This window comes from Anomalospiza imberbis, chromosome 6 (genome assembly GCF_031753505.1).
Source record: "Anomalospiza imberbis isolate Cuckoo-Finch-1a 21T00152 chromosome 6, ASM3175350v1, whole genome shotgun sequence".
In the NCBI taxonomy this organism is placed as follows: Eukaryota; Metazoa; Chordata; class Aves; order Passeriformes; family Viduidae; genus Anomalospiza; species Anomalospiza imberbis.
Genome location: NC_089686.1, coordinates 3274038 through 3287804, shown reverse-complemented (window position 1 = coordinate 3287804; position 13767 = coordinate 3274038). Strand labels below are relative to the sequence as shown.

At 42.9% G+C, this 13767-nt stretch overlaps 1 long non-coding RNA gene across 3 annotated transcripts in view; it reads left to right on the top strand.

Moving 5' to 3' along the window:
* Positions 1 to 13767, top strand: part of LOC137476576 (uncharacterized) — a 117673-nt gene that overhangs the window by 56667 nt on the left and 47239 nt on the right. The window contains exon 3 of one of the 3 annotated variants that reach the window (XR_011000441.1): positions 4926 to 5706. The exons of the other annotated variants lie outside the window; for them this stretch is intronic. This is a non-coding gene — a long non-coding RNA (uncharacterized lncRNA). Of the gene's footprint in view, positions 1 to 4925; positions 5707 to 13767 lie in introns of those variants that run through there. 3 annotated transcript variants of the gene reach the window in all.

Sequence of the window (13767 nt, the reverse complement as noted above, 5' to 3'; positions counted from 1 at the left end):
GAGATGAGGGGCAGGAGCGATGGTGCAGAGATGAGCAGGGAAGTGGTGAAGAGGGTCAGGGAGAAACTCTAGGTATTTCATTTCTCTCACAGTGTGCCAGCCAGTGGAGTTGAGCTGGAATGAAGGAAAAGCAAGATGTTCTGGCCACAGGATTGCCACAGTTCCCCCCACTCTGCAACATTTGGTGAGCAGGGAAGGGGTGATACTTGATTCTCCCAGTTCCTTGGGGGTGGTGCAGGAATGATCACACAGAAGGCTTTGAGCCAAAGCTCAATCTCACCCTGTGGCTGTGTCATTTGCTGTAAATGAGACTGACCCTTCTCTGTGCCTGTTCGGGTCAGCTGGGCTGTAGCCAGGCCTGGGCAGGACCTGACAGGGTTGGTCTCTGGAGCTGCCCAGATGGGACATGGTGCACACGTAGCAGAATGGTGGAGTTTAGCAGATGCTCTGTGCCATGAGACAGCACAGGGATGTCATCATGGGATATCAAGAGAAATTTCAGACACTCTGTGTGGGAGTGGGCAAATGGAGTGATGAGGATTCCCCAGCATCTAGTGCTGCCTCTGGTTCTGTGGGTGAGAAGAGACACCAAGGGCAGGATGTGTTCCTTGGCAGGCTCATCCATCTGGTCTGAATATTGAATTGCACCACGGGTGTAGTTCTAGGCAAAGCAGTTTTTGGAGCTGGCAGACTTCTGGCCCTGACACCTGCTCGGTGCATGCCAGACCTCAGGAGAGCCATCTCTTCCACTACTACTTTGATGGAGAAGTTGGGGTGCTTGGAGGAGATGGCCTTTCCCAGCAGCAACAGCAGCTGCCTTGCTGTCCTCTCCTTCTCCCCAGCAGCAGGAGCAGCAAATGTTACTCTTCACAGCTCTTCACCTTTCCCTTCCTCCCTGACTTTCAGCTTCCCCCTGTGTCCAGGCAAGAAGGGCGAGTTCCTGGCATCACCTCCTCTGTGGGTGACAACATTCACTCTCGTTTGTGTGGCAGAGGACACTTTATCTGACCCATAATTTGATAATGATGTCCTGTTTATCAAAGTTTATCCTACCACTTCAGATGGATAGGAATGTACTTTTCCATGCGCTGCTTGGTCCTAGTGCTATTAAATAGTGTAACATTCTGGTCTGCTGTTTGTTTACAGCTGCCTTTCATCTTCAATTATCCACTATATTTTAGCAGTGGATAACTGACTGATTCCTGTATTCAAGCCAAATCCCACTTGTTTGGTTCATGTGAGTAATCTAAGGAAGTCTGACACTTTGTTCCCTGATCTGTCTGGGAATGCTTGCACGACAAGGGGTCTGCAGGCATGGGACCCGTGAGCAGGAGTGCAGTCCTGAGGCTGAGAGCCATCTTCCTTTCATTCTGTAGGCACTTGGCAAATGCACCAGTCCCTGAGTGTGGCTTTAGCTCTTGAAACTCCTCCTGTTCCTGGCCTGCTGGATACCATAAATTTTTACAGGTGGTTGGTACAGTGTGGGATATACCAGCTGCCTTTCCATTTCCAGGGAGGGGTGAGACAAGGCCTTGGGCCATTCCCGTTGGACAGCACTCCTGAAAAGGGCAACTACATGGGTTGGAAACATGCAAAATTACAAACATTCCCAGTTCTGTGCAGCTGTCATCGTTAGCACAAACAGGCTGGTGCTGCCAGAGCTGCCGGGCTTACCCACTGCTGAGGCTCCTTTTACACAAAATCACTGCCCTGCTCTGCTGGCAAATGGAATTCTCTTTGGATGCCTTCCTTTAGCTGAGCTGCAGAGTACTGATAGTGCTTTATCTCAGGATGGGGCTGCAACCACTCCATTTTTTCTGCCTTACCTGCTTAAACAGATCTGTGATGTGAGCACTACAGAGGCCTGAACATGGACCAGGGCCATGTGTATTTAGAACAATTAATTAATTTTTGTTGTGTGCCACCACACTTCCACAGTGGGATCACCATGTGAGAGAGGAGGGCTGGTCCATCATTACAGCATTTCCTGTGGACCTGGGAGATGTGGGTTCAGTTTTCTGCTGTGACAGATTGTCTCTGTGAGCCTCAGTAACTTAGATTCTCTCTGATTAAGTGTCATGTGTAAAATAGTGGGTATAGTCTGACCCTTCATCACTATTGCACATAAAAGAAAGTGAATTAATGTTGAGAGTCAGCCATTAAAATGTTGGGAGCCCAAGGGAAGAAAGTCTCTACCCTGAGGAAATGAACTAATTGGGAAGGACTAAAGTAAATGGATGAGGTAGTTGAGGTTTGGGGTGAAAGGGGTAAAGGTATGGACAAGGTGAGGCAGGGAGATGTGGTTGCTGGAAACATTTGGCAGAAGTGGAAGGAACATGTGGATGTTGGAGCTGGAGTCACAAGGAGGGGAATGAATGGGAGAGCAGGTTTGAAAAACTCTAGAAGAAACCCTTCTTTTTGAGAAGGAATTACATCGTTCAAGAGCGTTGTTTTGAGCACCTGGGGTAGGAAATGAAGGACAGGAGTGTGTTGGGGGATCAGTCCCTGCCCTCTCTGTGCACTTTGAGGTTGCTGCAGGAAGATTCCCTGCCCTGTTCACCAGAATCACTTGGGTTTGATAACTGAGACTGCACTGCCAATGTCCCATGCTGAAATGTTTATCCCCAGGGTCTATCTTTGTCTTGTTTGTTTGTTGGCTTCCTTCATTTTTCTTGAACAAAGCCCTCATTGTCTGCTTTTACAAAAACTAAATAATTTGGAGTGTAAACTGGCAGTGTCTGGGTAGAGCAGTGAGTTTAAGGTTTTGGATGTTTGCTTTCAGATTTTCCATGCAGAGGGCAAAAGCAATCATGGCAATCAAGATCTCTTGTGCCTGACCTGAGCAGTTTGGCTGAGCTCTGACCATTTCTTTGTGCTGTAAAGACAAGATATTCTCTGAACAGCTGCTCCATGGGTCACTTGTGTGAGCCTTATAGCTTCCAGCTTTCCCAGTCTCTTCCAATACTGGGAATACTGGGTCAAATGTAAGACCAGTTTTTCAAAATACTTTAGCCAGGATTCAGGGAACTCCAGAAGTGCAATGCAGGTGTTTGTATGGACAAATTAGTAAAATGTAATGGACACATGCATAAATATGACTCTCTTGGGAAGAGTCAACATGGCAGGGAAGAGTCAACATGGCACCTGTGAAGGGAAGTCCTACCTTAAAAAAGTCTTGGAGCTCTTTGAAAGGATCAATGAACAAGTGAATAGACTGATCCGATAGATAAAATCCACTTGAGAATGCTAAAAGATTGCACACAAAATTCTCCACAAAATGCTTTTAATGAAACTCAGCATCCATGGGAGAGGAGAGAAGCTCCTTGCATGCCTAAGCAACCAAATAACTCAGTTCTTGCAGCGAGGGAAGTTCACCAGTGGAGCCCTGAGCTGGAGCCTGTGCGTTCGATGCACTCGTAAGTGGTCAGGAGAGGACAGGAAACAGTGAGAACATCTGGTGATGAGGCAGGATTTAGTCAGGGGAATAAGTTGTTGATGGATAGTGAAAGAATGTGAAAAAGCTCGTCAGGAATGAGTGATTGATAAGCAAAATAGAGGGTGAAATTCAGCAGACCTACCTCCCAGCACACTGGGAGACAGGATCTGGGTTTCACTATAAAGTGAGGAGCTTTAAGCTGACCACTGCCACTTAAACTGGTCACTACTATTCAGGATAAAAGATGCAATGATCAACTGGATTCTTTATATTTCTGTGGAAATGTCAACTCAATGCTTAATAGCAGTCAAAAAGCCCAAATCATATATTAGGAGTTATGAGGAAGTGAGTGGAGATGAAAAGAGAAGCTCATTGCACTGTTCTAGAAATCAATTTATTGCCTACTCATTCAGTGTGGTGTGGAGTTCTGGACCCTCATCTTAAAATCCCAGAACCATGGAATAGCCTGAGTTGGAAGGGACTCACAAGGATCATTGGGTCCAACTCCTGGCCCTGCACAGATCCCCCAACAATCCCACCCTGGGCATTTCTGGCAGTGCTGTCCAAACACTCCCGGAGCTCTGGCAGCCTCGAGGCTGTGCCCATTCCCTGGGGAGCCTGGGCAGCACCCTCTGGGGGAAGAACCTTTCCCTGATATCCAACCTGAACCTCCCCTGGCACAGCTCCAGCCGATCCCACAGGGCTGATAAATGTCTGGGATGGTGGTTGGGATTTGTCAGCCTGGAAAAGCTGTCATGATTGACTGATGCAGAGAGTATCCATAGAGATAAGCTGTTCATACATCAGTACAAAGCTGGAGGGCAATGAGAGCTAATTCAGTAAATGGGAGTCCTGTTCAATCCAGACAGAGGAGATGGGTGGTTCATCCCTGCAGCTCCTCATCAGAGGATGTGCAGATGGATGCAAAAATAGCTTCAAGGGAGTCTGTACAAGCAGCCGTAAGAGAGATCTGTGAAGAGTTTCTAAACAGAAGAACCATGAAATCCAGCAGGCTGAGCACAGCTGGAGCTGAAGAGTATTCAGACAAGTATCAGAAATTATTGTCCTGTCTTTGCTCCTTCCTTAGGATCATTACTGGAAAAAAGATCTTGATGCTTGCTCTGCCCCAGTGTGGCAATTCTCCAATTCTCACTTAAATGTGCTGTACAGGCAAACATCCACTGGATTTTCAGATTCACACACAATTTTGTATTGGAGGAGAGCAAGGTCTAATCTCTGGGGTGAGGAGGCAGCTTAAATTCAATTAGACCTTAAGAGATTGTGCTGGTTTGAATTTGAATTCCAATTAGAATTTAAGTTTTCCAACCTTTAGGGCAGATGATCACCTAATAATGATCACCCCATAAAGAAGTTCAACGCATGTGGTCCCTGAGAAACTACACAATATGGTCAATAATCTTGAAAAAAAGTTTCTAGATGCACCTGTATTTACAGTTGGAGAGAACAGAAAGTTTTACCTTTGTTTCAGGACTAAACTTTAAGCTCAATGCATTCTGGCCTCTTTTAACAAGGGAGGCTGGAAACCTTTCCCTGTGGAGACTGGAAATGCTATCCACATTCCCTCCAGTTCCTTCTAATTCAGGAAGCTGAATTCAAGAACGAGCTAAGAAGATTTGGAGAGTCTTTGTCAGCCAAAACAATATTGGTTTTCTGACCTGAAAAAAGTGATGATCCATTTAATGCTGGTTCTTTTCACAGAGGATGTGAGATCACTTCGTATCCCCATCTGCACTGTTGGCATTCCACAGTTTATCCAGGATGTTGCTAATTTTGTTGGGGCAAAGTGAGTCTGCTCTTGAAGGGCATAAAACCTCTTCCTCAGCTGGAAAGTTTAGAATAGCATATCTTGAAGATAAAAAAAATGAAATTTTCTACCCAGGCCTGTTGTTGTGTGGTGATTCTATCTAAAAGGCAGATTCAAATAATTTGAGAATACCTGTTGAAATGGTAATGAGCCTTTGGAGAATTGAGGAATGCTCAGTGTTTTCACACCCCTGTTAAAAAGGTCAATAAAAGGCTTCAAGAGGACTTATTTACCTGCAAAAGAATTGTTCTTTTCCAAGCTTTTCTTGAATTTTTACTATGCTCAGGAGACCTTTTTTTTTTACTTATCACCCTTCCATTGTTCTTTTTAAATTGTCCAGTAATTCTGATTTCTTTTAAGCAATAGAAGAGAAGAGCAGAGGGAAAACCACTAATGGCAGATCAATTTCATCTTCTTTTTGTTTCCCAAGGAAGACATTTTTTTAAGATTTTTCCTGAATTCCTGTCCAACAGATTAACAGGTTTTCACCTTAAGGATTCAAGTAGTAACTACATCACTTATTTTTGATGGACTTCTGAAACATCAGGGATAGGAGCAAGTTTAATAAACTATATGTATATAGATACAAAGTAGACACCATTACTTTAATTAATTGGATTATGCAGTTTAGACCCTGTTCCCATGGCCAATTGGAAAATAGGAGATCAAAGTTTTTCAGTACTGAGAGTATTGATTTTGGCTTCCATATATCTCTAGGGTTGATGTTACCTGTCAGTCTTCCAAGGAGAATTGCTTCTTGTTTCACCAGGAGGACTTAGGCCATCTGGGGAAGAAAACTCTAGGAGAAAATTCCAGTTGTCAATTTTAATACATTCATAGGTGTCATATCATTGTCGAAGCATCCAAGCTGCAACAGACTTGAGAAGAGTATTTTACATCCATTGTAAAACTTGTGATGTGCAGAGGAATTTATCTGGGATTGATAATCACTGGGAAAAGAAGAAAACAGTTCCTGGCTTGGACAGAAACTCTTAGAAATGTACTAGACACAATCTCTCCTTAGCTTGCTCCCAGATCTCACCACTATAGGTTCTACTATAACTTAGATCCAGAGGAGAGAGCATTTTCAATCAGGAGGCATCTTTTAATTCCTGCTATATTTTCACCCATAAAAAATAAAGATTTACCATCCCCTCCTGGGTTTTGAATATCTCAACAACTTCCCATGGCTTTTCAACACTCCTCCCTAATACCTCATTACAGAGCTGGTGGCAAGATACTGTCTTTCATCTGCTCGTTCATTCCCTTTACAGAAAGTACCTGGAGTTATCCTTAAGGATATCTCACTAGGATTCAAGTATGGATTTTTCTCTTTGACCTTTTCACAGCCCTAAGGCATTCAACAAGTATTCTGTGGTTGTGGTAGCTCTTCTGAAGACACAAATCCAGCCATAAAGATGTTTCCATAGGCACTGCTATCCTAAAGACCTCAACTGCCTGTATGGATACATGAGAAGCAAAAGCAGAATCCATGTGGACAACACATCTTGAACTATAATTACCATATGGTAAATAGTCATTCTTTATTGTATTGTCAACAGGCAAGGAACATGCTCTGATGTGGAGGCTTGGGGTACTGCTGACAGAGTTAATGGATGAATCCTGGGGGAATACTCTTTTTCCCACTTGACACTCAAGTCACTTTTCTTAATTGTAAAAACATCTGTAAGAAGAACAAAATGAGTTGTAGGCCTTGACAGCTGATCTTCCCATGACTCATCCCACAAAGACAAACTTGTCTTATGCTTGTCCTTTATCTTCATCTGAAGCATTTGCCAAGAGGAGTGTCTGCATTTTGATTAAATTATAATATTCAGTTTCAGATTTTCCATCTGAAGCCTTTGCTCCAGACAGAAGGACGAGAAGGGAAGGTTGATATTGTGGCAGTAATAAGACTTTAATAGTTATTTTGGGTAGAGCCAGAGTATTTAGGAATGCACTTTGGGCTCTTCTACTTTTTGTATAAGTTAAAGTGGAAAAAAGCTGTTATTCAGTTTCAGGTTGGTATGAATTAGGTTGGTATGAATTGACACAATTTTTACTAGGATGTTAATAGTGACAATGGGGCCACATAAAGATGTTAACACAAGTTGTCTACACCTCAGCTACTTGTCTAACTCCCAAAATACTGCCTGAAGAGAATTAAGGTGTATCAGTCTCCAAGACACAGTGGCCTAAACCAACTCAGGTTATATGTTCTCTAAATTATCTATTTCATTTGTTTTCTTGAAAAGCTCAGGGATAAACATCTCCAATGTAGGTATCTTTAATAACCTTTCTCCATTATGGAATTTGGCAGATTTTGTTCCTCAGAGCCTTTTCACTTTCATTGCTGGCAGGTAGCTCTGAGTTTTTCCCAGCAGGTATAAATTAAGTAAGGGCTTCCTAATTTCAATTAGATTATCTTGTCAAAATAAGATTGATAGTAAATTATCTCAGAGTACAAATACCTTTACAGATATAAAATACTTACAGTATGTTTTTAATTTATTGGAGAAATGCCATTGGAGAAATTTACTGGAGAAACCCGCTAGCCAGAAGCTACATATATTTGAACTGAAAAGGAGACCTTTTCTCATGAAAGGGGTATTTAATAATTAAAGAACCCAAGGATTGTAGCAAAAGGCTCAATAGATTCTCCATCTTTTGATGTCATTGTATCAAGACTGGCCGCCCTCGTGAAAGGTTCGTGTCAGCTACGAGCGACTCTCGGTCAAACACAAATTATTGGGTTCAGCACAGGGGTAACCCAGTGAAAGTTAATGACCTGTGATATATAGGAAATCACACTGGATGATCTAATGGTTTCTTCTGGCCTCACACTCTATGAATCCATGAATATGTATCCTCTGAGGTTGCCTGCTGGTTGTGTTCCTAACCAGGGGAACAGGCAGAGGCTGCTGTGAAAGAAAGATTTATATTTATTTACTAGCATCCGTTGTTCTTTAGCTACAGATGTACAGGTTCACACCCAGAGTTTTAAGAAAAAATTCCTCAGTGAGAGGATCTGGAGCATTTGGGAAAGCCTGGTTGCTGGTAGCCTCCCCAGTGAGAATTTGGTGCTGTGAGAAGTGATTCACACAGTTCCCAAAAGGCACTGCCTTCCAGCATGTTACCACATCTTGGCAGCATTTGAAGGGCACCCTGCGAGCATGAAAGGCAGGAGTGGTGACTCAGAGAGACACAGTGAGGGGTAAGAAACCCTTTCTGGTGGAATATGAAAACACAAAAATACATACCCTTGTGTTCAGGGCTATTCAAGGGTGGTACAGCCGCTGTAATTGGGCTCATGTGTCTGTCTAGAAATGGCTGTTTTGGCTGCCTGTTTAGCAAAGAAAGGCTTTCCCCCACATTTATTTTCTGGAAAGACAGTGGGATTCCAGAGAACTCTTAGAATCCATGAGCCATCCTTGTGCCATGCTGTGGCTGCCCATGTGTACTTACAACAGCAGCTTCCTGTGGCTGGTTTTGTTTTGTTTTCCAGTTGGGCGGGAATATTATCTCTAAGCAGACAAGAAAACGAAAACAACTGACTTAAAATCTCTTTCAAAATAATAACCAAGGAAACAAGGATGTTCTCAGGAGAGAAGGAATAGTGACTGATGAAGAGGTGAGAAATCAGAGGGAAAGAAGTTGCAAGATTCAGGGAATGCTGTGGGGGAAGTCGTGTCTGTTTACAGGCTCTGTTTATCCACACCTGTGGGTTAGAAATGCTGTCATTTGAGGAGTGGCCCCATATTACAAGAAGGTCAAGCACCAAGCAGACCTAATTAAAAGCTCATTACAAGAGACAATCTCCATTAGCATGCCAAGTTTCATGCAAATCCATTAGCACCAGGGCTCTCTTCGGAAGCTTTAAATTCCAGTCCTGTGCCCCAGGGACTGGAAACTGGCCGGTTAATTTGCCATTCTCAGTCTGTGAACATTAGGCACAGTCCTCTTACTTTCTGGATTATTTCACATTCCAGCAAATTAGTTTTATCCGTTCTGAGAACATTTTAACAAAGAAAGTTCTTTTGGCATCACATGGATAAAATAACAAGGGATAAAAGAATGAGCAGTTCCCCCAATCAGGAACAAATAACTTTAAATCTCTCCTGAAAATGCAGCCTTTCCTGTTATTCCCACCCCCCCTTCCTTTCATTTATCTTTCGGCAGTCGGATTTTTTAATTACGTCTCTGCAGCCAGATTCCCCTCCCTCTCTCTTTATGATGGTGCTCTCAAGAGCCATGTTTTTTCTTTATGCCATTGTATCAGAACTTGACTAAAGATCTTCAAACTTGTTAAGTATAAAAGTTGGTAAATGATACTATTGTTTGAGTTAAGGTGGGGGGAGAAGGGGGAAGGCAGTTTATCTGTGGTGGCTGCGGGGAGGGGGAAGGTTTAAAAAAAAAAAGGGAAAGAAAAAAGGCTCAAATGAACTGAAATGGATCAAAGTAAACAGAGACATCTAAAAGCTTTTGTAAGTTAAAAGTGGCTATCTGTTGCAAGTCCTGCCTCATTAAGTACTGATAGAAGCACTGTCTTGGCCTTCCCAGATATCTAACGCTGACCGCCTCTAACGAGATGAACTCCGGGTTATTCCCTCTCGCCGTTCCCTGCACCGCTGCTTAACCTCAGCCTCTCCACAAATGTTTACCCTCTCCCTACACGGGAGATCCCGTCCCTAACCCTCAGTCCTCGCTCCAAGGAAGAAACAAGAACTGAAAGGAGGAAGGAAGTGGGAGAAAGAGGGAAACATCCCCAAAAATCAGTGTCTTGCCGGAGTTTCTCCACACCTTTTTGGGAGGGTGAATAGTGAGAGACAGGGTTCCGCCTCCACGTTCTGGGTTCCAGTATCCCCCGTGGCGTGCCCATTCCGAGGGGGAGGCAGGCTCAAAGGCAGAGGCTTGCCCGGGGAAGCAGGGAGAGTGAGGAGGGCTGGGAGGGGGGAACACGATGGCGCTTTGACTAGGACCAGATAGGTCTCTGTGTAGAGTAATATTACAGCTCGCTCTCTCATAAACAAGCTGCATGCCGGCTTCTAAAGAGCCCATCTGGCATAGCTTTGAGAATGGCAATAATTACAAGCTGATGATGGACATGGAAGAAAAGCCCTGCTGAGCTAACTCATAAGGAAGTACAGGCCAGGACTGTAGGGAAATTACAGGCTAAAACCCTTTCTAGTTTAGGCCTTTTGGTGTTCTTAATCACAGACTTTAAATGTTGTAATAAACACTGTTGCATTTTATTGACCAACTCCCATGACAGGCAAATCTTTTTTATTTTATTTTATTTTTACTATTTGTTAGTTCAGAAAGCAGTTCGAGAACAATCGTTTCTTGAAGACTGGGTCTGTAGATTTACCTCATGAAAAGTGATCCAAACAGCACGAGTCCCTTTTGTTACTTTGCAATTAAAAAAGAAGGAGGGGAAAAAAGGGAAAATAAATATTTTAGAGGTCCACTTACCCCTATGCAGGACTAGGTCACTGATAATGCCTGCTTTGTTTTGAGATTATCATTGAGGAATAAAAGCTCTAGAATGAGTTATTATGTTTTTAGGTGAAACTCCTGCTGATTTCGCTGGCAGTAGGATTTCCCAGGAAATAAAGCAGTTTTAGGTATGATAGGTATGGCCTGATCTTGTGCCCAGTGAAGCTCATGACATCCTCGCTGACTCCAGCGGTCCAAACTGCTGTCGGCGGAAGCTCAGAGGCCTCATCTGTGTCTGGCTTTAAATCCACTCTTACTGTTGTGACCCAGAATCTAAATATAAGGGGAAATTCCAGGTTACTGGGGCTCTGTTCCAGAGTCCCTTACAGCTACCAAACATAATTTTCACAGTGAAAAACATGAAACACATTTTCACAATGGAACATGGGAAACATGAAACACAGCAATGCTGATGCCCAGTTTAGGGCACCTGCCAGGGCTGTGATTGCCAGGGGAAGGTCTCTCTGGCACCAGGTATCCCAAGTCTGGAGTGAAAATCCACTAAATTTTAAGAATGTTGCCACCTCTGTGTCTCTAAATGCCTGTGTTTTGGCTGTATGAATTTATTTATCACGTGGTTTTATAGGCATGTGCATGTGGCAGTGCCATCTCTATGGACTAGGGACAGATGTGGACTCTCTCTGTGGATTTAGGAGTGGAGTGCAAGGGAGTTGTGTCAGTTAACACCACCTGAAGTTCTGCTTCAGAGAGCCTACCTGTTTTCCCAGACTAATTTCACTCTACTTTTCTTTCTGTGGAGTCTAGAAGATCAAGAGTTAAACAGCTCTGTGAGTTTTATTTGACTCGACTGCAATAAATCTCCCAGGGTGACTGATAGACTGATAACTCCCAAAATCCATTCAGTACTTTGTGTGTCAAGGCAGCAGTGAATATGGAGTGCTGTCAGTTGTTTTAAATAACACTGTTTTGACAGTATGTTGTTTATTACAGTTCAACACGTGTGATTTATTTTCTTGGAGGAAATCTGCCTTTATTTTACACTGGGTTTTATTTTAGTTTAGGTACATCGGCCACATATTAGAAATGCTGCATAATGCAGTGGGCTGGGTTTACTGATCCAGTTAAATCTTGGAAAAGTATCTGTGTTTTTACAGGACACATTCTCCTGTGAGAGTCTAAATAGCAAATAGCAAATAGCAAATAGGAAATTCTGTTCCTTTAGATAAATGTTTGCCTGCAGGTATAGCTTTGTGTTTGTAAATTGTTCCATGTTGCTCCTATTTCTGCTGCAGTTCTTTCACAGACTTTTCAAAGTTTCTGGTTTACTTGTGGCTGTTTGTATCCCAGCATTTCATAACACAGATGCTCATTTAGGTTTCCCGATTACCATTGACTATTTGTTCAGGCATCAGATTTTTTCCCCCCCTTTTTGTTGCAAAGTTGAAGGAATGTGAGGTCAGGGAATGGAAATTTACCTATCCGAATGCAGCTCTCTTTTCTTTCATAAACTTCCTCTGGCTTCTTAATCTGAAACTTGCTTGTCAATGTGAAATGATTTCTTTATATTTAACTGTCTCTTTCCAATACAGACTGGAATTGTTCCTAACAAAAGAAGCATGAATTGGTGGAAACTATATATTAAATGCAGGACTATTTGTCTAGTTTTCATTAGGTTGCTGAGTGAGAAGCCCAAACTCCTGTCTTTTCCCAAGGTACTCGGATATCCACCAAGTGCCTTCATCCCATAGCCTTGTTTCCTCTCCCAGTAAACCAGCTTTCCAAAAGAATGCTACACTCTCTGCTCTTTATACTGTCAGCAGTGACAGCAACCAGCCACGCTGACATTTCTTATTGTTTACAAAGGATGAGCGCCAACAAGGCATCTCTGATCATTTGATAAACTCTCCTAACCCTCTCCCCCCGCCCAGCCCTCTGCTCCACTGACCAAACTAACCTTTTCACGGTACACTGCCTGTAATTACCAGTGAAAGACGCTAACCAGAAAGGATCAGAACTCCAGCTAAACACAAACAAACCAGCAAAACAGCTCTGAAGATAAACTGCTCACAACTTACGTGGCTCAGCAAACAGGGCAAGCCAGGAGAAACGGAGTAGCTGCAGGCGGGGGGTGGGGAAGGAAGAAATCTAACCCTAAATTCCTTATGTGCATGTATTTTTCATATGAATTTTAAAATTGCTTGGAAAAGCATGCTAGAATAGCATTAAAATAACCTTATTGTTTATTATCATAATCCTGTATATTTAATATCCTTTTCCCCCTTCAATTCCCCCCACTCCTGCAGAAACTCCCGCCAACACAGTGGTCAAACCGAGTTCATAGTTCCTCATAATGAGCCCAGGAGTAATGCCTACACCAGAAAGAGTTTCTTTTCAGTAATGGCATGAATTTGGCTCTTACCCACCCCCTCCTCAATTCCTAGTGTCACAAGCAGATTCTTTCCATGCTGTTTTCCTGGAGGTGAGAAGCACCAGAACATGAAGTGTCTTTGCTCATCCTTCTCCAAGAGCGAATTGGTGAGGAAAGGCAGTAGTACTGTTGGCCTTTGTTTGCCAGGAATGCTGAGGGGGTGGGTGATTATTTAAAGTAGTTTAAATTCCATTTAAAAAAAATTGCATCTGCAATTTTGATGATGGGCTTGCTCCGTAAGCAGAACTTTTCCACTAAGTTTTTCAGTGTGAAAGAGCCAGACCCAGCTTTCAGGAGGGTGTGCTTTTCTTCCCAGAGGCTAAGCTGCATTGGTTCACTCTTTTCTTTTCCATGTAGGAAAAGAACATACATGAAAAACAACAAGAACAAGTTTAGATCTCCAGCTGAAATCTAAATCTTTAAACTGAAGTTTTATTTTAGGGAAAATAATCTAAAAGATCTTCTGGCTCTGCAAAATTCCTTCCTATTCTTGTAGAAGCCTTTTCTGCTGGGAGCTCAGTCATGCCATGTTATCCCAGCATGGAATTAGTCTTTTCAGCAATAAAATAATTTTAACTTACTTGTGTTACTTCTGCAGATGCCATTGATTAAAACCTCCTA